The following is a 23,953-nucleotide window of genomic DNA, read 5'->3' on the forward strand; positions in this document are numbered from 1 at the left end:
AGGCAGAGAGAGAGGGAAGCAGACTCCCTACGGGGCAGAGAGCCCGATGTGGGCCTCGATCCCAGGACCCTGAGATCATGACCTGAGCCAAAGGCAGCGGCTTAATCCACTGAGCCACCCAGGTGCCCCCAGACTGTTAAAAGCAATATACATTTATTTTGAGAATATTAGATTATACAGAAAATCAGAAAATAGCCAAAGACACACCCAAAGATAACTAACCAGAAGGAACTTTTGCTGTGTAGCCTTTTTCTACTGTTCTTTGCAAATCCTGCCACAGAAGCCTTTTAACTTCAGGAATGTCCTTCCTTTGCTCTATTTGGACATTACAGAAGCCAGCAAGTACCAGGGGAAGCTGACAGAGCAGTAGGTACAGTCACTCCTAAAAAATCCATAAAAGAGGAGCCTGCTTCCTCCTCCTTCTCTCTCTACCTGCCTCTCTGCCTACTTGTAATCTCTCTCTGTCAAATAAATAAATAAAATCTAAAAAAAAAAAAATCCATAAAAGATTTTTGAGAACGTGCATTTCAGCTCCTGCCTGAACTGTTCAGCTGTCCTCACGGGGACTCTGGCCTAAGCACTAACCTGGAGTCGGCTTTCTTGCTGCTGCATTTCCTCCACAAACCCCCTTCTCACACCTTGGTGGAGGGCAAGGTAGGAGGGCTCAGGGCTGTTGGGGGCTCTCCCCCCTTAGACTAGACAGTCAGATACTGGTGGCAACCAGCACTAATGCTCCACCTACTTCACCAGCACCCCGTGTGGTTTCCCCGCCCCCCACCCATTACCCTGCCTGCCAAAAGGGACTCCTGTCATGGGGAGAGGGAGACAACTCAATCTGCCAGTGTGCCCCCAGTTCCAGAGGCAGAGCCTCTTAGCTGACTGTGTAGGAAGCAAGCCCACTGCTCGGTGCTCTGGTAACTGCACCAGCAAGATTACTCTGGTCTGTCAGCTCTGCCCATCAGTGTGAGCCTCTATGGAACACAGGGAGAAAGTGCTGCCCTTTGTAGGGCCCACAGCTACAGCAGAAAGGCTGATTTACACACCTCATCTGACTGCCGATCCCATCCACCTATAAGCCCCAAACTGGTACCAGGCCCCTCAATGGCGCAGAGTCCAAACCCAGTGCTGTGTGCCCACAGCAGGCATAGCAGGTCATTGCTGCTGACTAGGGGAAGGCAAACATAGCTCAGCCACACAGTAGAGCACATGCAGGCTTCACAAGGATACTCCTGGAGCAGCTGATTCTGGTGCCCAGGGGGCACTGCATTCTAGGATACCAAGGTCAGTACTTTCAAGACCAGGGACATAGCTGACCTCCCTATTTTACAGAAACAAACACAGAGACTAAGACAAAGTGAAGACACAGAGGAATATGTCCCAAATGAAAGCATAGAAAAATCACAGCAAAATGAAACAGAGAAGCACTATGCCTGATTTAAAAAAAAAAAAAAAATCAAAGTAAGGTAGCACCTGGGTAGCTCAGCCATTTAACCATCTGCCTTCGGTTCAGGTCAGGATCTCTGGTCCTGGGCTTGAGCCCTGCTTTGGGCTTCCTGCTCAACAGGAAATCTGTTCTCTCTCTCTCTCTTTCTCTCTCCCCACCCTTTGCCCCTCCCCACCACTCATTCTCTCTCTCTCTCACAAAAACCTAAAAAAAAAAAAAAAAATCGAAGTAATGGTCAAAAAGATACTCACTAGACTTGAGAAAAGAGTGGATAGGGGCACGTGGGTGGCTCAGTTGGTTAAGCATCCGACTCTTGATCTCAGCTCAGGTCTTGATCTCAAGGTGCTGAGTTGGGCTCCATGCCAGGCCTGGAGTTTACTTAAAAAGAAAGAGTAGATAAACTCATTAAGAACTTAATGAGATAGGAAATATAAAAAAGAACAAGAGGTAAGGAATTCAATACCAAAATAGAAATGATACTAAAGGGAAAGAGCAGCAGATTAGAAGATGCAGAATAACAGACCAGTGATCCAGAAGACAGTAAGGAAAGCAACTAAGCCAAACAGGAAAAAAAAAAAAAAAAAAGGAATAAAAAATGAGAATAGGTTAAGGGAACTCAACAACGACATCAACCCTAATAACATTTGCATTATAGGGATCCCAGAAGAAGAAAAAAGAGAGAAAGGGGGCAGGAAATTTACTTGAAGAGGGGCTCCTGGGGGCTCAGTTGGCTAAGCATCTGCCTTTGACTTGGGTCATGATCCTGGAGTCCTGGGATTGAGCCCTACGTCGGGCTCCCTGCTCTCCTTCTCTCTCTGCTCATCCCTATCGCTTGTGCTCTCTCTCTCAAAAAAAACAAAAACTTCAGCAAATTTACTTGAAGAAATAATAACTGAATACCTCCCTAAATGTGGGGAAGGAAACAGACATCCAGGTCTAGGAAGTGCAGAGAGCCCCTTACAAGATGAACCCAGGAGTTCCACACCAAGACACATAATAATTTAAGTGGCAAAAAGTAATGATAAAGAATTTCAAAAGCAACAAGAAAAGAAAAAAAGATATACAAGAGAAACCCCATAAAGCTATCAGCTTTTTTTTTTTCCTCAGCAGAAACTTTTAATGTATCATGCCAATCCCTTCTGGCCTACAAAGTGCTGAAATGGAAAAAGGCTATAACCAAGAATACCCTATCCAGCAGGTCATCACTTAGAACAAGAGTGATAAAGAACTTCCCAAACAGAAGTTAAAGGAATACATCATCACTAAAACATCCTGATAAGAAACATTAAAGGGAATTCTTTGACTGGAAAGAAAAGGCCCTAACCAGGCACCTGGGTGGCTCAGTGGGTTAAAGCCTCTGCCTTCAGTTCGGGTCATGATCCTGGGTCCTGGGATCCTGGATCCAAGGTCCTGGGATCGAGCCCCGCATCCGGCTCTCTGCTCAGTGGGGAGCCTGCTTTCCTTCCTCTCTCTCTGCCTGCTTCTCTGCCTACCTATGGTCTCTGTCAAATAAATAAATAAAATCTCGAAAGAAAGAAAGAAAGAAAAAACGAAAGAAAGAAAGAAAGAAAGAAAGAAAGGAAGGAAGGAAAGGCAAGGCCTTAACCAGAACAAAATTAAAAGGAAAACATTTCACTGGTAAAAACAAGCATATAGTAAAGGTAACAGATAAATCACTTGAAAAGCCAGTATGGAGGTTAAAACAAAGACTAGTAAAATCAATTATTTCTACAACATTTACTCAAGGGATACACAAAATAGAAATGTAGCAAATGGTATCATACACATAAAAAGTAGGGGGGGAATAAAAATTTAATACTTTGAGTGTGCTTGAACTTAAGAGATCATCAACTTAATATATAATTGCTGTACACATGAGACATTAGATATGAATGAAAAGATAACCACAAATCAAATCATGTAATGGATACACACACACACACAAAAGAAAAAGGAATTCAAGCATAATACTAAAGAAAGCCAACAAACTATAAGAGAGCAAGAGAAGAAAAAAGTAACAGAAAATACCTACAAAAACAACCAACACAATGAACAAAATGGCAATAAGTACATACTTATTAATAATTTAAATGTCAAAGGACTAAATGTTCCAATCAAAATGACTGAATGGAAAAAAAAAAAAAAGACCCATCTACATGTTGCCTGTAAGAGATTAACTTCGGACCTAAAGATACATACAGACAAGAGAAAGCATGGAAAGAGATTAAGCATGCAGTGGAAGTGGGTCGGGGGTAGGGGTCAATGTAGCAATACTTAGATCAGACAAAGTTACTTTGAAATGTTAACTGTAACAAGAGACAAAGAAGGGCATTACTACATAATGATAAAGAGATCAGTTCAACAAGAAGATATAACAATTGTAAATATCTATGCACCCAGCATTGGAGAACCGAAGTACACAAAAGAAATGTTAACAGGGGGTGCCTGGGTGGCTCAGCGGGTTAGAGCCTCTGCCTTCGGCTCAGGTCATGATCCCAGAGTTCTGGGATCGAGCCCCGCATCGGGATCTCTGCTCAGTGGGGAGCGTGCTTCCTGCTCTCTCTCTCTCTGCCTGCCTCTCCGCCTACTTGTGATTTCTGTCAAATAAATAAATAAAATCTTTAAAAAAAAAAAAAAGAAATGTTAACAGACATAAAGCGAGAAACTGACAGTAATACAAAAATAGTAGGGGATTTTTAACAACCTACTTACTTCCATAGATAAATCATCCAGACAGAAAATCAATAAAGAAACATGTTTTTGAAGGGCACATTAGACCAGAGGGCCATAACAGAGATATATACAGAATATTCCATCTAAACCAAATAGAATACCAATTCTTTTCAAGTGCACATGAAACATTCTCCAGAGTAGGTCACATGTTGGGCCACAAAACATGTCTTAATAAATTCAAGAAGATTAAAATCCTATGCATCTTTTCACACAATATAATGAATCACAAGGGAAAAAAAAAACAAGCACAAATATATGGAGGCTGAACAACATGCTACTAAACAACCAATAATCAATGAAGAAATCAAAGAGGAAATTTAAAAATAGCTGGTGAAAAATGAAAATGGAAACACAACAGTCCAAAATCTTTGGGACACAGTGAAAGCAGTTCTAAGAGGAAAATTTATACTGATACAAGCCTGCCTCAAGAAACAAGAAAAACCTTAATCTAACCTCACACCTAAAGGAATAAGAAAAGGGAGAACAAACAAAACCCATGGTTAGCAGAAGGAAAGAAGTAATGAAGTTCAGAGCAGAAACATTTGAAATAGAGACAAGCAAATAAACAAACACAAAACCAAAAGAAACAATCAATGAAACCAAGAGCCAGCTCTTTGAAAAGATAAATGAAATTGATAAATCTTTAGCCATATTCATCAAGAAGAAAAAAAAGTGAAGAGGACACAAATAAAATCAGAAATGAAAGAGGGGAGGTAAAAACTGACAGAAATACAAAGAATTAAGAGATGACACTGAGGGGCGCTTGGGTGGCTCAGTGGGTTAAAGCCTCTGCCTTCGGCTTGGGTCATGATCCCAGGGTTCTGGGATCGAGCCCCGCATTGGGCTCTCTGTTTGGTGGGGAGCCTGCTTCCTCTTCTCTCTCTGCCTGCCTCTCTGCCTCCTTGTGATTTCTGTCTGTCAAATAAACAAATAAATCTTTAAAAAAAAAAAAAAGAGATGACACTGAAAAATTATATGCCAACAAATTGGACAAACTAGAAGAAATGGATGAATTCCTAGAAGCATAGAATCTTCCAAAACGGAATCAGGAAGAAACAGAAAATCTGAACAGACGGGTTACTAGTAAAGAAACTGAATGGGTTATCAAAAATTCCCCAACAACAACAACAACAACAAAATCCAGGACCAAATGGATCCACAAATGAATTCTACTAAACATTTAAAGGAGAGTTAACGTATATTCTCCTCAATCACACACACACACACACACACTAGAAGGAAGGGAAGCTCCCAAATACATTCTGCGAAGCCAGCATTAATCTGATACCGAAACAAAAAAACACTAAAAAAAAAAAAAAAGAAGAAGAAAACTATAAACCAATAACTCTAATGAACATAGTTGCAACAATCCTCAGCAAAATATTAGCAAACCACAATCAGCAATATATTAAAAGGGTATCTTGCATTATGATCAAGTAGAATTTATTCTGGGCATGCAAAGATGGTTCAATAATCTCAAATCAATCAACATGCTACACCACAGCAACAAAACCAAATATGAAAATCCTAGGACCATCACAATAGATGCAGAAAAAGAATATAACAAAATTCACTTCTGTTCATCATAAAAAATCTCAACAAAGTAAGTTTAGAGGAAACACACCTCAACATAATAAAGGCCACATATAACAAACCCACAGCTAACATCATATTCAACAGTGAAAACCGACAGCTTTTCCTCTAAGACCAGAAACAAGACAAGGATGTTCACTCTCACGGCTTTCATCCACAGCAATCAGACAAGAAAAAGAAATGAGGCATCCAAATTGGCAAGAAGTAGAACTGTCACTATTTGCAGATGACACAATACTATACACAGAAAATCTAGGCTCCATCACAAAACTATTAGAATAAATGAATTCAGTCAACTTGCAGGACATAAAATTAATACCCGGTGGCATCTGGGTGGCTCCGTGGGTTAAGCCTCTGCTTTTGGCTCAGGTCATGATCTCAGGGTCCTGGGATAGAGCCCCACATCGGGCTCTCTGCTCAGTGGGGAGCCTGCTTCCTGCCCCCCTGCCTGCCTCTCTGCCTACTACTTGTGATCTGTCAAATGAAGAAATTTTAAAAAAATCTTTAAAATTAATACACAGAAACTGGTTGTGTTTTCATACACTAATAATGAAGTAGCAGAAGCAGAATTTATGAAAACAATCTCATTTACAATTGTACCCCAAAGAATAAAATATCTAGGAATATGGGGCGCCTGGGTGGCTCAGTGGGTTAAGTCTCTGCCTTTGGCTCAGGTCATGTTCCCAGGGTCCTGGGATCAAGCCCCACACTGGGATCTCTGCTTCGCAGGGAGCCTGCTTCCCCCTCTCTCTCTGCCTGCCTCTCTGCCTACTTGTGAGCTCTGTCTGTCAAATAAATAAATAAAATCTTTAAAAAATATATCTAGGAATAAATTTAACCAAGGAGGTAAAAGACCTGTATTCTGAAAACCATAAAGCCCTGGTGAAAGAAACTGAAGATGATACAAACAAATGGAAAGACAGCCCATGCTAATGGATTGGAAGAGTTAATATTGTCAGAGTGTCCATAGCAGCCAAAGCAATCTACAGATTCAATGCAATCCCAATAAAAATACCAATGGCATTTTTCACAGAACCAAAGCAAACAGTCCTAAAATTCATATGGAATCACCAAAGACCCCAAATAGCCAAAGCGATCTTGAGAAAGAAGAACAAAGCTGAAAGTTTCACAACTCCAGATTTCAAGATATACTACAAAGCTGTAGTGATCAAAACAATATTGAACCAGCACAATAGCAGATACACAGACCAGTGAAACAGAATACAGAGTCCAGGGGGGGAAAAACCTATATAGTCAATGAATCTATGAGAAAAGAGGCAAGAATTTACAATGGGGGAAAAGATAGTCTTTTCAATAAATGGTACTGGGAAAACTGGACAGCTACATGCAAAAAAAAATGAAACTGGACTACTTTCTCACAGCACACACAAAAATAAAGTCTAACGCATTAAACACCTTAATGTGAGAGGCGCCTGGATGGCTCAGTCAGTTAAGCATCTGCCTTCCGTTCAGGTCATGATCCTGGAGCCTGTGATCGAGCCACATGTCGGGCTCTCTGCTCAGTGGGAAGCCTGCTTTTCCCTTTGCCTCTGCCCGATACTACCCTGCTTGTGTTCTCTCCCTCCTTTCTCTGTCAAATAAATAAAATCTTAAAAAAAAAAAAAAAAGACCTTTCTTCCTAGAAGAAAACAGGCAGTAATTTCTTTGACATCAGCCTTAGCAATATTATTCTAGATACATATCCTTAAACAAGGGAACCCAAAGCAAAAATAAACTATTGAAATTACATCAAACTAAAAAGCTTATGGGTCGCCTGGGTGGCTCAGTGGGTTAAAGCCTCTGCCTTCGGCTCAGGTCATAATTCCCGGGTCCTGGGATCGAGTCCCATCTTGGGCTCTCTGCTTCGCAGGCAGACTGCTTCCCTTCCTCTCTCTCTCTGCCTGCCTCTCTTGCCTACTTGTGATCTCTGTATGTCGAATAAATAAATAAAAAAATAAATAAAACTAAAAAGCTTTTGCACAACAAAGGAATCAATCAACAAAACCAAAAGGCAACCCACTGAGTGGGAGAAGAGCTATGCAAATGGTATATCCAATAAAAGGTTCATATCCAAAATACATAAAGAACTTCTATAACTCAACACCAAAAAAGCAAATAATCCTATTAGACAATGCGCAGAGGACCTGAATAGACAGTTTTCCCAAGAAGACATCCAGATGGCCAACAGACATAAGAAAAGATGCTCAACGTCACTCATCATCAGAGAAATGCAAATCAAAACTACCATGGGATAGCACCTTACACCTGTCAGAACGGCTAGAATCAAAAGATAAGAAACAACAAGTATTGGTGAGGATGTGCAGAAAAAAGGAACACTTGTGCTCTGTTGGTGGGAATGTAAATTGGTACAGCCACTGTGGAAAATAGCATGGAGGTTTCTCAAAAAATTAACAATAGAAATACCATATGACCCAGTGATTTCACCCCTGAGTATTTACCCAAAGTAAACAAAAATGCTAATTAGAAAAGATACACACCTGTAGATTTATTGTGGCATTATTTTTGACAGTCAAGATATAGAAGCAACCCATGTCTGTCAGTGGATGAATGGATAAGGAAGAAATGGTATATACCTATGATGGAATATTACTCAGCTGCAAAATGGAATGGCTTTTGTCATTTGCCACAACACAGATAAACATGAGGATATTGTGCTAAGAGAAATAAGTCAGACAGAGAAAGAAAAATACCAAGTGATTTCATTCATATTTAGAATCTAAAAAACAATACAAATGAACAACAAAAAACCCAAACCAACTAACCAACCAAGAGACTCTTAAATACAGAGAACAGGGGTGCTTGGTGGCTCAGTCATTAAGCATCTGCCTTTGGCTCAGGTCATGATCCTGGGGTCCTGGGATTGAGCCCTGCATTGGGCTCCCTGCTCAGTGGGGAGCCTGCTTCTCCCTCTGCTGCCCCCCCTGCTTGTGTTTTCTTTCACTCTCTCTCCTGCTGTCAAAGTGAATAAATAAAATCTTTTTTAAAAAATACAGAGAACAAACTGATAATTACCAGTGGGGAGGTGGATGGAGGAATGGGAAAAATACACATGGGGGTTAAGAGGTATAAACTTCCAGTTATAAATCATGGAGATGAAAAGTATAGCACTGGGAATATAGCCAGTAACATTATAAGGGTATCACGTGACAGATGGTGACTACACTTACCATGGTGAGCATGGAGTATAGAACTGCTGAATCAGTGTTGTACTCCTGAAACGAATACATCAGTGTATATTAATTATACTTCAATAAAAAACTGGAATTCGGGCACCTGGGTGGCTCAGTTGGTTAAGTGACTGCCTTTGGCCCAGGTCATGATCCTTGAGCCTGGAATCGAGTCCCATGTCGGGCTCCCAGCTCCACAGGGAGTCTGCTTCTCCCTCTGACCTTCTCCCCCTCTCATGCGCTCTCTCACTCTCTCTCTCTTAAATAAAGAAAATCTTTTAAAAAATAAAGTAAAATAAAAATAAAAAACTGGAATTCTATTGCACATACTTTATAGGTTTGTTTTCTTTACATAATTGTACCATGTACATCATTTCAATATATATTCTCTTTTTTCTTAAGTACGCTCCATGCCCAGCGTGGAGCCCAATGTGTGGCTTGGACACATGACCCTGCAATCAAGACCTCAGCAGAGATCAAGAGTCGGCTACCCAGGTGCCCCTCAATATATATCTTACTGACTACATAGTCCAACTTTAATCTCTTTTTTAGACATTTCTGTTTTCTAACTTTCTAAATGTCTCTGGAATGAACATTGCTGTTAACATTGTTAAGATAAATCTTAACATACATTATCATTAATCATTTCCTTAGGATGTTTCCAAGAAGCAGAAATGCTAAATCAAAGGGTAAAGGTTCTTAAACATCTTAACCATTTCTTGTTAAAAAACACATGCAGTATAAAAAAATCTGGAAAACAGGTGAGCAGAAAGAAAAAAACATGAATTACCTGTAGGCACCTCACCCAATAAAATCCACTATTTACCTTTTGGTGTTAATTGTTCTGGCCTCTGGTATATATGTGAGATTTTTCTCACTCCTGCAGTGAAACACTTCAGTTCTGTCTCCTTTAGCTGATGGTCTCATGCTCTGAATCACACAACCTAGCCAGTCAATTCCCTGGTGGTGGATGCTGTTGGCAACAGCTCTAGGTAACTTGACCATGATGCCAATAAATATATGAACTAGGGCTCCCTGGGGCTTCTGAGGCTACGTCTAACTAGGATCAGAAGCAGAAGCTGGGAGAGCGGGACTGGCCTTAGTCTCACACTGGCGATTTATCAGTCAGGTGACCAGTTATGAGGGCCACCTATATCCAAAAAGGGATTTCCATCTCTGGTTATAAATGGTGAATGACACCTTCACATTATTTCCACTCTTCTCTGCGATCCTGTAAAATGGCAGTAAATCCCCAAAGACAAGAAGAACAGGAGAGGCACCATCAATGGACAAGAGAGGGTAGAATTTGGGAAGTAGACAGCAGAGGGACAAGTGACATCGTGGTTTTGAGCCTGGGTTCTGGGTGGAAGTGCCAGATCCAGGGCTCTGTGACCTTGAGCAAGTCACTTAAACTCTCCATGTCCCAAGAAGAAATTGGAGGAAAGAACGGTACCTACCCACAGAGTGGAGAGGAAGAAATGACATATTCCTTGTTAATCGCTTAGAACAATGCTTGATGGAGTTGGTGCTTCATCAATAACAGCCATTGCATGTACTCTCATGACTGCTGCTGTTCTGTAGAGACTTGAGACCTCTGCTGGAAGTAGGGGAGGCTGAAGAGAGCAAATAACTCAACTGAACTCCCAATGGAGGCAAGGCACCACACTGAAATGGTAAGACCTGGCAAGAAGGATTCCCAATTAGCCTCCAGAACTCCAATTGCCAGGCTGATACCTATCAGGCAGGAATGTGGAGACTTCCTCTCTGAGAAAATAGCCTCTCCAAATAAAGACCACTAGATGCTGACACTGAGGTACCTCAACAAACTAGGCTCATCTCTCACTACTCAGTCAACACGCGTCCCCCACCGCTCCTCCCCTCCCCCCCAGACAGAGGTTCCAGTCAGCATTCAGTGTCTCATTCCTGAATATCAATGGGAAAGCCAGGAAGGCCAGACATGGGAGGGGAAAGTCTCTAACACAAAAGATAGAGAAGGATGAATTCCCAGCTTTTGCCTCGGTATAGATGGGACTGGAGGAGATTATCATATGAAAGTCAATTATCATATGGTTTCACTTATGTGAGGGACATAAGGAATAGCATGGAGAATATTCGGAGAAGGAAGGGAAAAATGAAGGGGGAGAAATCAGAGGGGAGACAAACCATGAGAGACTACAGATTCTGGAAACAGATGGAGGGTTTTAAGGTGGGGTGTAGGGGAATGGGTGAGCCCAGGGATGGGTATCAAGGAGGGCACATAATGCACAGAGCACCTGGTTATATGCAAACAGTGAATCATGGAACACTGCACCAAAAACTAATGATGTACTGTATGCTGACTAACATAACGTAATTTTAAAAAGTAAAAAAAAAAAACAAAAAACAAATGGAAGCAAACTTAGAAAAAGAACAAGAAGTGCAGAGAAACAGGAAAGGACAGGTAGTAGGAGAAAAATTTAAGAACAAACCAACATTATACATCTCCAGAGAGATGAAAGAAGAAATATAATCAGGGAAACAGGAACAAGAGACGACAAAAAGAAACCAGCCATTGGAAGATAACTCTTTGGAATATTACAAATGTGAGAGCTAAATTTTTTTTTTTAATTCAGAGGAAACATAGGATGTCAAAGCTAGAATTTATCTTAGAAATCATTTACTGATCAACCATCCCAGGGCAGAGGTGAGGAAATGGGGACCTGAAATGGTGAACTGGTTTGCCAAAGGCGATAAAACTAGAGCCCCATAAATTACAGGAGGGAATTCATACCAAGGGCTTGGCAGTAGGAAGTGCTCCATAAATTTGAGTCTTAATAACGTTCATTAAGAGTTTATTATTTCTAAATGACACCTTGACAGAGTTGTTTAAGAGCTTAAATGTGTTATGTATGGAGAATAAGCTTTGGTTTATAGGGAATATAAACCAATTGTGTGTGTTCACAATTCATAAGCATTATTGTCCCCACTTTAAAAGTTAAAATAACTCTGGTGTTAAGAGAGCTTACTTACACATGTGTAAGCTTACCCTAGTTACTGAGGAGTGGGGCAAGGCTAACTCCGTGGCAGAGCCAAGGGTCCACTTCTAAAGAGGTCACGTCAGAACTCCAATATTCTAGAATTCCTACTGGAGCTGAACCAACGACTTAGACCAGCATCACCTAGTTCAAATTTAAACTACATAAATTAAATATTTTAAGTTTTCTGGAGCAACACTAACCAAAAAAAAAAAAGAGGAGATGAAATTAATTTCAATAATAGACTTTAATTCAATGGATCCAAGACAGTTATCATTTGAACATGTAATATAAAAATATTAATGTGATTTTTTTACACTCATTCTTAATTTCTGAAATCTGCATTATAATTTACATTTACAGCACATCTCAGTTCAGATGATCTGTACCTCAGATGCTGAAGAGCCCCATGAGGGCAGGTGGTTACAGTGATGGACAGGCACGTCCCCAACCAGTGAGAGCAAGAAAATGATGTGGGCTAAGTTCAACCCTCACAGCTGCTTAACTAGTGTAACTGGCTGCAGGGATCACTGAGCCAATCATGGAGCTAATGGGATTCCATCTTAAGAGACTCAGCCCCTCTGTAATACACTCCCCCACTCCACCAGATTGTAGCCCTTGTCTGTGTTTCCTAAATACTCCATATCACCGCTCTCCTAGCAGTTACTGATGTGGGGTCGTGGAGCGCACGTGGAGTTACTGATGTGGGTTCGTGGAGAAAGAATTCCTGAGACATCTTACGGTACAAGAAGGTGCCTTTATTATAGCACAGGCATAGGACCCCCGCGGGGCAATGAGTTGCACTTAGGATTGTGAGGAGCAACTGATTACATGCCACCCACCCCCAAACTTAGAAGTATATAGATAACCTAAGTCTCTAAAGGGATTTCTACATGTGAAAGAATATTTATGGGATCCTGGAGATCTGGCTATTATTGTCAAGACCAGGTTGCTTTTAGTCTCTAGCAAAACATTAACATGAAGGCAGCCACAAGTTCCTTGGGGAATGTCATGCTCTGCAGGTCTTGTGTATTTATCAGTGGGCTGAAAACTGAGGTAATTTAATTTTAGCTGCATTTCTCTTGCCTTTGTTCTCCTCATCACCCCACCCCCCCACTCCCCGAACAATTTTGACCCTTCAATCTTTAAGGTCGCTGAGGCTGGAAAGTTTTTAATCTTCTGTAACTTCTTCCTGCTGAAGAGGGGCACAGCGATGTCCCTACCTACAAGTCAACATTGGTCAGTTGGGTAATTTATACAGAGGAGTTACCAAAGGCAGAGGCAGCCGAATCCAAGGTAGACAAACCCATGCAAATCTCAAGTAGAAAGGATCATCGGTCAACTTGAAGTAAGGGCAATTGGAAGAGTCTCCCCAGGGAGACCAGGCGGGGAGACACTGGAAAAAAACAACAAAAGAAGATGGATATTGTTAAGAGAAAAAGAAGCCCAATAAAAAGACCTTTGATAGTTGATCAAGATCCTCCTCCAGTCCAGGAGTTTAGCCAATCATTAAAAGAGAGGGAAGGATCCTGTAAAGTGCCAATTTGAGTATTCATATCTTTTAGCAATCTTGTTTCCTTTCTGTGATAAACTGGAATATATGTACAATATTCCATTTTAATAACAGGGTTGGTATCGCTTTGTGCAGCTGTTAAATACTGAAGGCCATTTGATTTTGTAGAAGTGCTTTGAGCTTCTGTGTAACTTCAGCATTAGGTAAGGAAATACTGATTTGTGAATCATTTAGTGCTTTTATAGTGCTTTTGGTAAGGGATTCCATATGCTATCCTCCAGTTCCACCGAGGGAACAAAGATGGATGTTAAATGATCATACCAGTGAAATAGTGATTGTCTATCATTGTTTTAAATTTGGAAGATTAGCCAGAGTAGTGATGGTTTTGATAATGCATCCACGAATCTAAGCAAAACCCAAGGTACAATGACACGTCCATCCCAGAGGAAACCAGGGCCTTAGGTTAGAGCCATGTTACCATCAGGGGCCATTTGGAGCCAGCCATCTAATTCTGGGTTGCCTTGCCCAGCCAGTAGCAAACTAACCAGTAACCTGGAGTACAATGGCTTGAGAGCATCTTCTAGCGATAGCTATCTCATTTGCTGCCCAAGTATCACATGTATGATTTCTTTTGTAGTCAGCATAAAACTGCCTTTTGATTGCGTTGTCCAGAAGTTGGTGTGAACCATAAATAATCATCCCAGATTTGGTATATACCATCATAGGTATATTGAGAAGCAGGGTTTTGTAATCTAAGCATTCACTGACAGACATTAATTTGTAGGCTTGTGAATTCAGTTAAAGCTTTAATAGTTTGAGGGGCACTTGAGTAGCTCAGCAGGTTAAGCCTCTGCCTTTGGCTTAGGTCATGATCTCAGGGTCCTGGGATTGACCCCTGCATCAGGGCTCTCTGCTCAGCAGGGAGCCCGCTTCCCCCTTTCCTTCTGTCTGCCTCTCTGCCTACTAGTGATCTCCCTGTCAAATAAATAAATAAAATCTTAAAACAAACAAACAAACAAAACCTTAATAGTTTGAGAGTATCAAAAAGTCTGGCTATGACCTGGAAAGTTCCAAGTCATACTGATCATGGGCCAAGAAGAAACACTTTTTTTAAGTGATAGAATTATCACAATATATGCTGGTGTTAGGATTATGTATCATATCTAAAATATAAGTGTACAAGGAGTGCCAGTCAGCACCTTGTATAGGAGAAACAAACCAGGGTAACTTGAATGTACTTGCCATGGGAACAATTCCACACAGCCAACAAACTGATTTTGAAGTTCAGCATAATGTTGTGCCCATTGTGGAAAGGCACTGTCTCTTAATGTTGGTGAACAAAGAACAAAAAGAGAATATACAACCTTCATAGTCGTTTGAAGAGGAGTTTCAAATCTTCTAAAGGTTCACAGGAGTAAGAAGGCATGGTAATTTGTTCACTGGTTTCCTATGAAGGAAGTACAGCTTTTATTTTAGATCCAGGAGTCCAAGAAGAGTGTCCCCCTAATTTTCCTGCAGTAGAAGTACATAATATGACCCGACATCAACTCTTCTATTTTAGATTTAAGTCCCCCACTGCACTTGACTTTCAATCCTGGAAAGAAGCCATGTCTCCAGGGCTGGCATGGGCTGGGCTTTCAGTTATAGTTCAGTCAGGTTTGGGGAGCATGTCATCAGTTATATTTGTTAAGTAACTTATGAATTAAACCAGCCTCAAATGAATCATTACATAAAGTGTTATGATCTTTATCTTATCACAGGTCCACTGTCAGAAATGGTTTTCCATATAATATCTCATAACCTATAGGTTCTTCTGGAGCAGTTCTCATTCTGAGAAATCTTAGTGATAAGAGAGTAACCCAGTCTTCCCGGGTCTCTAGACTTAGTAAGGTGCTGTTTTAAAGTAGGATTAGCTTTCTCTATCTTTCCAGAGGATTGTGGATATAGAAAATATTTAATTAATATTTAATAGCTCCCTGTGCTATTTGTTATTTGTGCAGTAAAAGGTCTGTTGCCACTTTGAAGGGTCCGTGGAAAGCCAGATCTAGGAATAATGTCTCACAACGAAACTCTGGTTACTTCCATGGCTCTTTCAGTTTTATACTGAAAGGCCTTGACCCAGCCAGTGAAAGTATCAATGAACACTAGTAGGAACTTAGAGCCTTTGCAAGGAGGCAGCTGTGTGAAATCAAGCTGCCAGTCCTCTCCTGGATACGTTCCATGTCTTTGGACTGGTGTCAAAAGTGGGGGGAGGCGGATGGACAGCTCTTTCCAGATTTACTTGTACACAAACAATACAGGATCAACAGATCTGTTTTATAGTTGTTAAATTTATGCCACCAAATATATTTTTTTATTAAACGTTCTAAAGAGGTTTTTTTGCCCAAATGAGTAGCCTGGTGTAAACCTGTATTTTACCTTCCATCGGTTATTTTTGGGTATGGAGATGTTCCCATCATTAACAAGGCAGTCCTGTGCATTTTTAAAAAATATACTTGTTTCCTGGCCACGTGAATCTCTTGGTCTAAACAGTCTGAAGATATGGGGGCACCTAGGGGGGTTCAGTCAGTTAAGTGCTATTTCACTTCAGGCTCGTGAGATCAAGATCCAAGTTTAAGATTCTCTCTCATCCTCGCCCTCTGCCTTTCCCCCTGTCTGCCCACCCCCACTTAAGTAAATAATTGGAGTTAAAACCGATGTAAGACTTAATATTTGTTAATTTTGTGCTACCTGTTTGGCTGCATGGTCAGCCCTTATCTGGGGAGCTGACTTGATAGTAATCCCCTTTCTTTCCAAATTGCTCCATGGACATGTAGCACCAGGAAAAATCATTGGAATCAGTATAAATATTAACTTTTAGGCCTTTTGCCAATTGATGAGCAGGGGTAAGTGCTATTAATTTAGCCTTTTGGGCAGATGTATTTACCGGAAGGGCTTTGGCCTCAGTGGTCTTAAGCTAACTACAGCGTAAGTGTCTTCTCCTTCTCCCTTATCCATGAAGCTACTGCCATCGGTAAAATCTACTATCCACTGCATTTTCAATAGGGGGAATCTTTTAAGTCTGGTCAGCTAGAATAATCAAAATCAATAATTTCTGAGCAGTCATGTCCTAACATAGAAGTCAGATGGTCAGGTCCAGGCATCAGGGTAGCTGGGTTTAAAGTCTGACAGGTTTTAAGTATTATTTCAGACATATCTATAAACTTAGCCTGGCATTTAGTACATCCGCCTCTTGTCATCCATTGGTCACTTTTGGTCTCTAGGACACTGTGGGCCTGATGTGGAGTCACCACTGTCAAGGACTGTCCCACAGTAAGTTCTGAAGCTGCTTCTACCAGGAGAGCTGCTGCAGCCACCACTCGAGAACAAGCCAGACACCCTGATGCTAGTTATCAAGGGCCTTTGAAAAACAGCTCAGTGCTCTTGTTTTGTTCCCTAATTTCTGGGAAAGAAGCCCCAAAGCTTGTCCTTGTTTTCCTGCTATATACAAAGTAAAAGGTTTTTCTAAATTTGGTAAAGCCAAAGCTGGGGCCCGTGAAAGGTTAGCTTTTAATGTTTGAAAGGCTGTCTGCTGGGCTTTAGTCCAGAGTAAATGTTCCTTATCAGGGCCTTTAACTGAATCGCGCAATGATTCGAAGAACCCAAATCCAGCCATCCATAGGTGGCAAAATCCTGCCACAGCTGGGAAAATATGGAGTTGTTTCTTTGTAGCAGAGGGTCTGAGATAACACAGTGTTTTTCCTATCAGCGGACAGGGTATGGTAAGCCTGGGTTAATTCGTATCACAGATGAGTACACCTTTTGTTTAGATACCTGTGCTTTTTAAGAGAAACATGCTATCCCATTTGCCAAGAAATAAAAAGTTATAGGGGCGCCTGGGTGACTCAGTGGGTTAAAGCCTCTGCTTTCAGCTTAGGTCATTATCTCAGGGTCCTGGGATCATGCCCCACATTGGGCTCTCTGCTCAGCGGGGAGCCTGCTCCCTCCCCCCACCCCCATCTCTGCCTGCCTCTCTGCCTGCTTGTGATCTCTGTCAGGTAAATAAATACATAAAATCCTAAAAATAAAATAAAATGAAATAAAAAGCTACAGAATTACTCTCAGATATTTCTTTTGTGGGACTACAGAGTAGAATATCCACATATTGAATTATTGTCCCTCAAGGGGACGATAGATCAAGGATCTATCACCAAAGTCTTTACTAAGTGCAGCCCCAAATAGGTGAGGACAGTCTCTCAATCCTCGTGGCAAGACTTTCCAAGCTAACTGAGCAGCCTCTGGGCTTGAACGTGAGGCCTATTCAACAGCAAGTAGTGGCTGTGTTTCTTCACTTAGAAGGCTGCAAAAGAAGGTGTCTTTTAAGTCAAGTGCTATAAGCCAGTTAGCATCCCCAGGGACCTGGGTGAGAATATTATAGGGATTTGGCACTATGGGATAAATAGGTACAATGGCTTCATTTATTGCCCTTGAATCTTATGCCATTCAATAGTCTCCATTTGCCTTTTAACTGGTAAACTTGGAGTATTATAAGGAGATTGACAAGGCCCTAACATACCATGTTTGAGAAACTTACCAATAAGTGATTATAACCCAGCTTTTGCCTCAGGTTTTAAGGGATATATCTATTTTTTTATGACGTAGAGTGGTTGGATACTTTAAGGTCATTTTAACTAGTTGGTCTTTAAGAGCCTGTCCTGGGACACTGCAATCCCAGACCTGTGGATTTACTTCCTTCCAAATATTAGAAAGGATTACAGGGCAAGGTTTTAATTCTCCAAGTGTTAAAGAGAAAAGCCATTCTCCTCTTTAGTAAGAGCAAACCTGCTTCCTAGTTTATGTGTTAAGTCTCTTCCAAGTGATGGAGTGGGACAAGATGGAAGGACTAGAAAAACACGAGTCTCCAGCTGACTTCTATATTTACAAGTTAAAGGAATTGTCTGACATTTCATTTTAGTTTCTCCTTCTATGCCAACAATGTTGTGGTTAGAAAGACAAGTAGGGCTGGGGTGGTTGGGGTTAGGCATCCTACTCTTGGTTTCCACTCAGGTCATGATCTTGGGGTCACAAGATCAAACCCTGAGTTGGGTTACATGCCGAATGTACAGCCTACCTGGGATTCTCTCTCTCCCTCTACACCTCCCCCGTCCACTCACTCTCTCTTAAAAAAATAAATAAATAAATGAAAGAAACAAAGAAAGAGAGAGAAAGAAAGATAACTAGGGCCTGAGTGCTGAGTAAAAAACAGAGTAAATGGCTCCTGTACCAATAAGGATATTGACAAACTTACCTTCCACATCCAGGGTAACCTGGGGGGCTCAGTCATCTGGATGTCAAAGGCAGCCGGACCAGCATTAGGGCCCCATCATGCCAGATCCTCAGGTTCCTGCTCTCAGGCGAAGAAGTGAGTTCCTGTCTTCCTCCCTCTCTGGAGATGAGGACAGTCTCTCTTCCAATGTCCTTCTTCCTTACAGATAGGACATGGCCCCAGTGGAGAGCATTTTTTGGACATTCCTTGCTCCAGTGTCCAATCTGGCCACACCCAAAGCATGGGTCTTACCTGGTCCTTGGTCTGATGCCGGCTTTTTCTTTGGCCCCTGGTTAGTCCCTGTTGTGGGGCATCCGCGAAGAGCGGTAGCCAATATTTGAACCCGTATTTTACCCTGCAGCTTAGCTCTCCAGTCCTTTCCCTGTCTTAAAACCTTCTATTATTAAAAACTCCAGTAATGAACTTTAGTACATGCTGGGTGGGGGTTTGAGGACCTAAAGTCACTCTAGTCAATTTTCAGTGGATGTCAGGCTCCAACTGACTTATAAAATGCATGCATAATCTAACGGTTCCCTCAGGTGAGATGGAGTCCAGATTTGTGTATGTAAGGATGGCTTCTAACAGAAGACCTTGAAATAGAGCTAGATTTTTTTCAGCTCCTTGAGTAATTCCATGAATTTTAACAAAGCTTACAGGTTTATCAAATACTTTTTTTCATTCCTCTATTAAGTTATCATTTGGACTCATCTTTCCCCTCCTTGATAGTGCCAATGTGGTTGGGTATTTGGGATAGCAACACCTCCCACCAAATAACCATCTCTATCTCTGGCTGCTAGTTCATCAACAACTTCTTGAGTCCCTACCCAGATAGGGTTCTTTTCCTCAGGGGTACAACAATGAGTTCAAACCTAACAGATAATTGCTGAAAATCCTCAATAAATTGAGAAGAGTTCTCAGAATATCATCCTAATTGTTTTATCTGAGCCAAGTCTGCCATGGATCATGGGACATGGACTCTAATCACATCCACTGTCTCCATTAGCAACCTCCCTTACAGAATATAGTCCAGGTTTAGAAGGAGCCCCCAGAAGACAGAGAATTCCACTCCTGGTATGCCCAGCTGGAGCAGAAGGGTCTTGGGGCTTTTAAGGAGGAGGGATAGTAACAGATTCAATGTCTTCTTTGAACTGGCCGGTGATTCCTCCCGGAGCCCAAGTTCTTTGGGAGGAGGGGGCCTATTCAGACAATCATCGTCCAGTATGTTGAGGGGATTCATTAGCTTGTTTAAATGGCGGAACAAATTTTGCAAGGAGCCCTGAGGTCAGAATCTTAATTTAAGGCCATGAAGGCCTGGACATAGGGCACTTCAATCCTCTTGCCTTGTTTCCTGCAGAAGAGATCTAACTGGTATGTAGTACTGAAGTCTGTTGTCCCATTACTGGGCTATTTTTCCCCCTCAACTCCTTACTAAGGAGTACTGAGGCCATGCATTATTGCAGAAGATGATGAATCCTTTCTTCTTTTAAATCTTGCAATCCAAATCAGTTCCAATGGGTTAAGAGATATCCCAAGGGAGGAAGACACCCCCAAGAGGAAAATTCCATTCCCATAAAAGGAGAAAAGTCCATTATCATAATCCCTCCTAGACTGCTTGATGGCATCCCATTTAGGATTATGTCAAGGGTTCTTAGTGTTCAGAGAGACCAGAGGCATCCCTCAAAAAGCTGTTAAAATACTGACTTATTTACTGGAGGGATGTCAACATCCATTTGCTTCCCTATTGTTTTTCCCAGGACACAATAGATGCCAGTAGGTGAACCAATAGAGTCTGACATCTTAACCCTTGGAGATGCTAACAATTTGCAGGAGGAAATACCTAATGTTACAATTTAAGTTGTCAGTAGAGGACACGGAGGAAGAATAGTAAAGATGGAAATCCATCATGGTCTAAGTGACATTCCAACACATGTGGTCTTGATAGCTGACTTCCCCAGGAAATGGTCCCTGGCTGGGTTTTAATTCAGTCAGGGTACCTGTTTTAGCCAGCTCTAGGCAGAGGTCTCCTGGGCAGAAGTTGCTAAACCAGAAATGTGGAGGGGATCACATTAGACTAATGAGGAGGAAACCTCCCATGGGAGCCTGAGCATTAGTAACTCATCAAGTTTGCACTGAGGCTCGAAGTCCAAATGAAGGACGATGTAGAATCCCTGTATACAGGGGACACCAAAAGTGATGTGGGGCCATCAATCACAATGCTCAAGAAAGAATTCTTAAGACATTTTTCAGTGCAAAAAGATGATTATAGCACAGGCACAGGACCCATGGACAGATAGCTGCAGTTGTGATTGTGAAGAGTGGCTGATTATATACTTTAAGTTTGGGGGTGTGGTGCATAGAGATGCCATAAGTCTCTAAAGGGATTTCCACATGTTAAAGAAGAATGACAGGATCTGGAGATCTAACTATTATTGTCAAGATAAGGTGCTTTTAGTCTCCAGCAAAATATTAACACTGAAGCCCCTGGGTGGCTCAGTGGGTTAAGTGTCTGCATAGAACTCAGGTCATGATCCCAGGTTCCCGAGATCGAGCCCTACATCCCGCTCCCCGCTCAACAGGGAGCCTGCTTCTCTCTCTGCCCCTCCCCCAACTTGTGCACACTCTCACGTGCTCACTCTCTCTCAAATAAAATCTTAAAAAAAAATTAACATGAAGGCAGTCATGAGTCCTTGAGGGATGTCATGCTCTGTAACCTTCAGGTATTTATCAGTGGGCTGAAAACTATAAGGAAATTTAATTTTAGCTGCATTTTTCTTGCCTTTGTTCTCCTCATCTGTTATCACTGACAATTTTAAAGTTTTTACACATCGATTTCCCTCTATTAAAGTCTGGGTTCCGGGCGCCTGGGTGGCTCAGTGGGTTGAGCCGCTGCCTTCGGTTCAGGTCATGATCTCAGGGTCCTGGGATAGAGTCCCGCATCGGGCTCTCTGCTCAGCAGGGAGCCTGCTTCCCTCTCTCTCTCTCTCTGCCTGCTTCTCTGTCTACTTGTGATCTCTGTCAAATAAAAACAAATAAAATCTTTAAAAATAAATAAATAAATAAATAAAGTCTGGGTTCCTTGAGGTCTGGGAACATTCCTTTTAAATTCCTGATTCCGAAGCACCTCTGTGCTGTGTACATTAAATGATCCCTAAGTTCCGATCCAAGATGGTAATGTAGGAACATCCTGAACCCACCCCCTCCAGGGATGCACCAAATCTACCCCTTTTCATAAAGCAATTCCTCCTGAAGAGGAAGTGACGGCTGACTGAACAACTTCTGCACAAAGAAAAGACCACACCGAGAACAGCATGGGAGATGGAAACACGCTTGTGAAGGGAACAACTATCCCCCACACTGCAAAGGTCAGCGAGGAGGGAGGTGCTGAGAGATGGTAAGCGGATCTGCTTCCTTTATGGCACACACACACACACACACACACAAAGCTGTGGGGTTGTTTTTAAGATTTTGGTTTTTTTTTTATTTGTCACAGAGAGAGAGAGCACAAGCAGGGGGAGCAGCAGGCAGAGCGAGAGGGAGAAGCTGGCTCCCCACTGAGCAGGAAGCCCCATGTGGGACTCAATCCCAGAACCCCAGGATCATGACCTGAGCCGAAGGCAGATGCTTAACCCACTGAGCCACCCAGGCACCCCTACCCCCCAAAAAGCTGTGTTTTAAAAGGAGAACTAGAATATAAAGGAACCAGCCCTGGAACTCTCTCTGGGTCTGAGAGGGGCATGAGTGCCGTGGTTTATGCTCCCCCCTCATCCTAACAGAGTCCAAGCAGCATAACCAGCTGGCTGCCTCAGCGAGCCCTGGGCCTTTGCCCACACCAGCCCTGAATGCCCTGGGGCACAGAAAAAGAAAACAAACAAACAGTGTTTAAAAGAGCAACTAGAAGGTGCCTGGGTGGCTCAGTGGGTAGGTTAAACCTCTGTCTTCGGCTCAGGTCACAATCTCAGGGTCCTGGGATCGAGTCAGGCATCAGGTTCTCTGATCAGTGGGGAGCTTGCTTCCCTTGCTCTCTCTCTGTCTGCCTCTCTGCCTACTTGTGATCTCTGTCAAATAAATAAATAAATAAAATCTTTTTAAAATAAATAAATAAATATATAAATAAATAAAAGAGCAACTAGAGGCACCTGGGTGGTTCAGTTCATGAAGCTCTGTCCCTCTGCCCCTCCCCCTGCTCGTGCTCCCTATCTCTCTCTCAAATAAAGGAATAAAATCTTTAAAAAATGAAAATGAAATAAAATAGAAGAGCAACTAAAATATAAAAGAGCCAGTCATAAACTCCACCAAATGGTGGGGGAACTGCTGGAACTCTCTCCGGACCAGAAGGGCTGGTGAGCACCATGATTTACATTCCCACTCCACAATGGACAGGAACAAGGCCTGGGTGCCACCGCTGGCTTACCGCCTCAGTGAGCCCTCGGGCCCTAAATGACCCCAGCCCCAGCTGCCCCACAACTCCCTGGTCCAGGCTCATTGCAGCTCTAGCTATCACACCAAGGTGCAACGCACCCCAGAACACTCCAGGCCCATACCACTTTGGCTCCAGACAGCTTGCCAAGGCACCTATGGCACAAAGCAATCCAGGACCTTCTGGCTCATGCCTGCCTTGGCTCTAGCTGCTCTACCAAACCTCCCCCTTTGCAGAGCACCCCAGGAAGGCCTGGCCAGTACCTCCCTCAGTTCTAGCTGCCCCACCAAGGCTCTCCCTGTATAGACAACTCGAGGACCTCTGGACTACTCCCTACCAGGGTTTCTGTCCTCAGGATAGGAGGACCTCAGGACAACCTGGCCCATGCTGGCCTGGACTCTAATCACCCCACCAGGGCACCCCACACATTAAGAACCCTGGAATACCTCAGCTTGCACCCACTTAACTATAGCTGTCCTGCTATATATAGAAGATAAAGAAGGACACAATAACAGAGGCAAAGACATAACAATTCTAAGTATTTATGAACTCAACTTGGGAGCACCAAATACATAAAACAGTAAATAACATAAAGGAATGAGTCAACAATAATACAACAGAAGACTAATACCCCACTTACCTCAATAAGCAGATCATCTAAAGAAAATCGACAAAGAAACAATGGCTTTGAATGACACCCTAGACTAGACAGATTTAACAGCTAGTCAGAACATTCCATCCTAAAG

At 42.2% G+C, this 23,953-nt stretch overlaps 1 long non-coding RNA gene across 1 annotated transcript; it reads right to left on the minus strand.

The window, feature by feature from the left end:
- Positions 1–1,800: 1,800 nt before the first annotated feature.
- LOC122909177 lies at positions 1,801–23,953 on the minus strand. Its single transcript, XR_006385096.1, has 6 exons — positions 23,848–23,953; positions 14,850–14,932; positions 13,243–13,368; positions 10,416–10,638; positions 8,959–9,003; positions 1,801–1,822 (listed from the first exon to the last, which is right to left on the minus strand). It is a non-coding gene; the product is annotated as an uncharacterized LOC122909177 (long non-coding RNA).

This window comes from Neovison vison, chromosome 1 (assembly GCF_020171115.1).
Source record: "Neovison vison isolate M4711 chromosome 1, ASM_NN_V1, whole genome shotgun sequence".
Lineage (NCBI taxonomy): Eukaryota > Metazoa > Chordata > Mammalia > Carnivora > Mustelidae > Neogale > Neogale vison.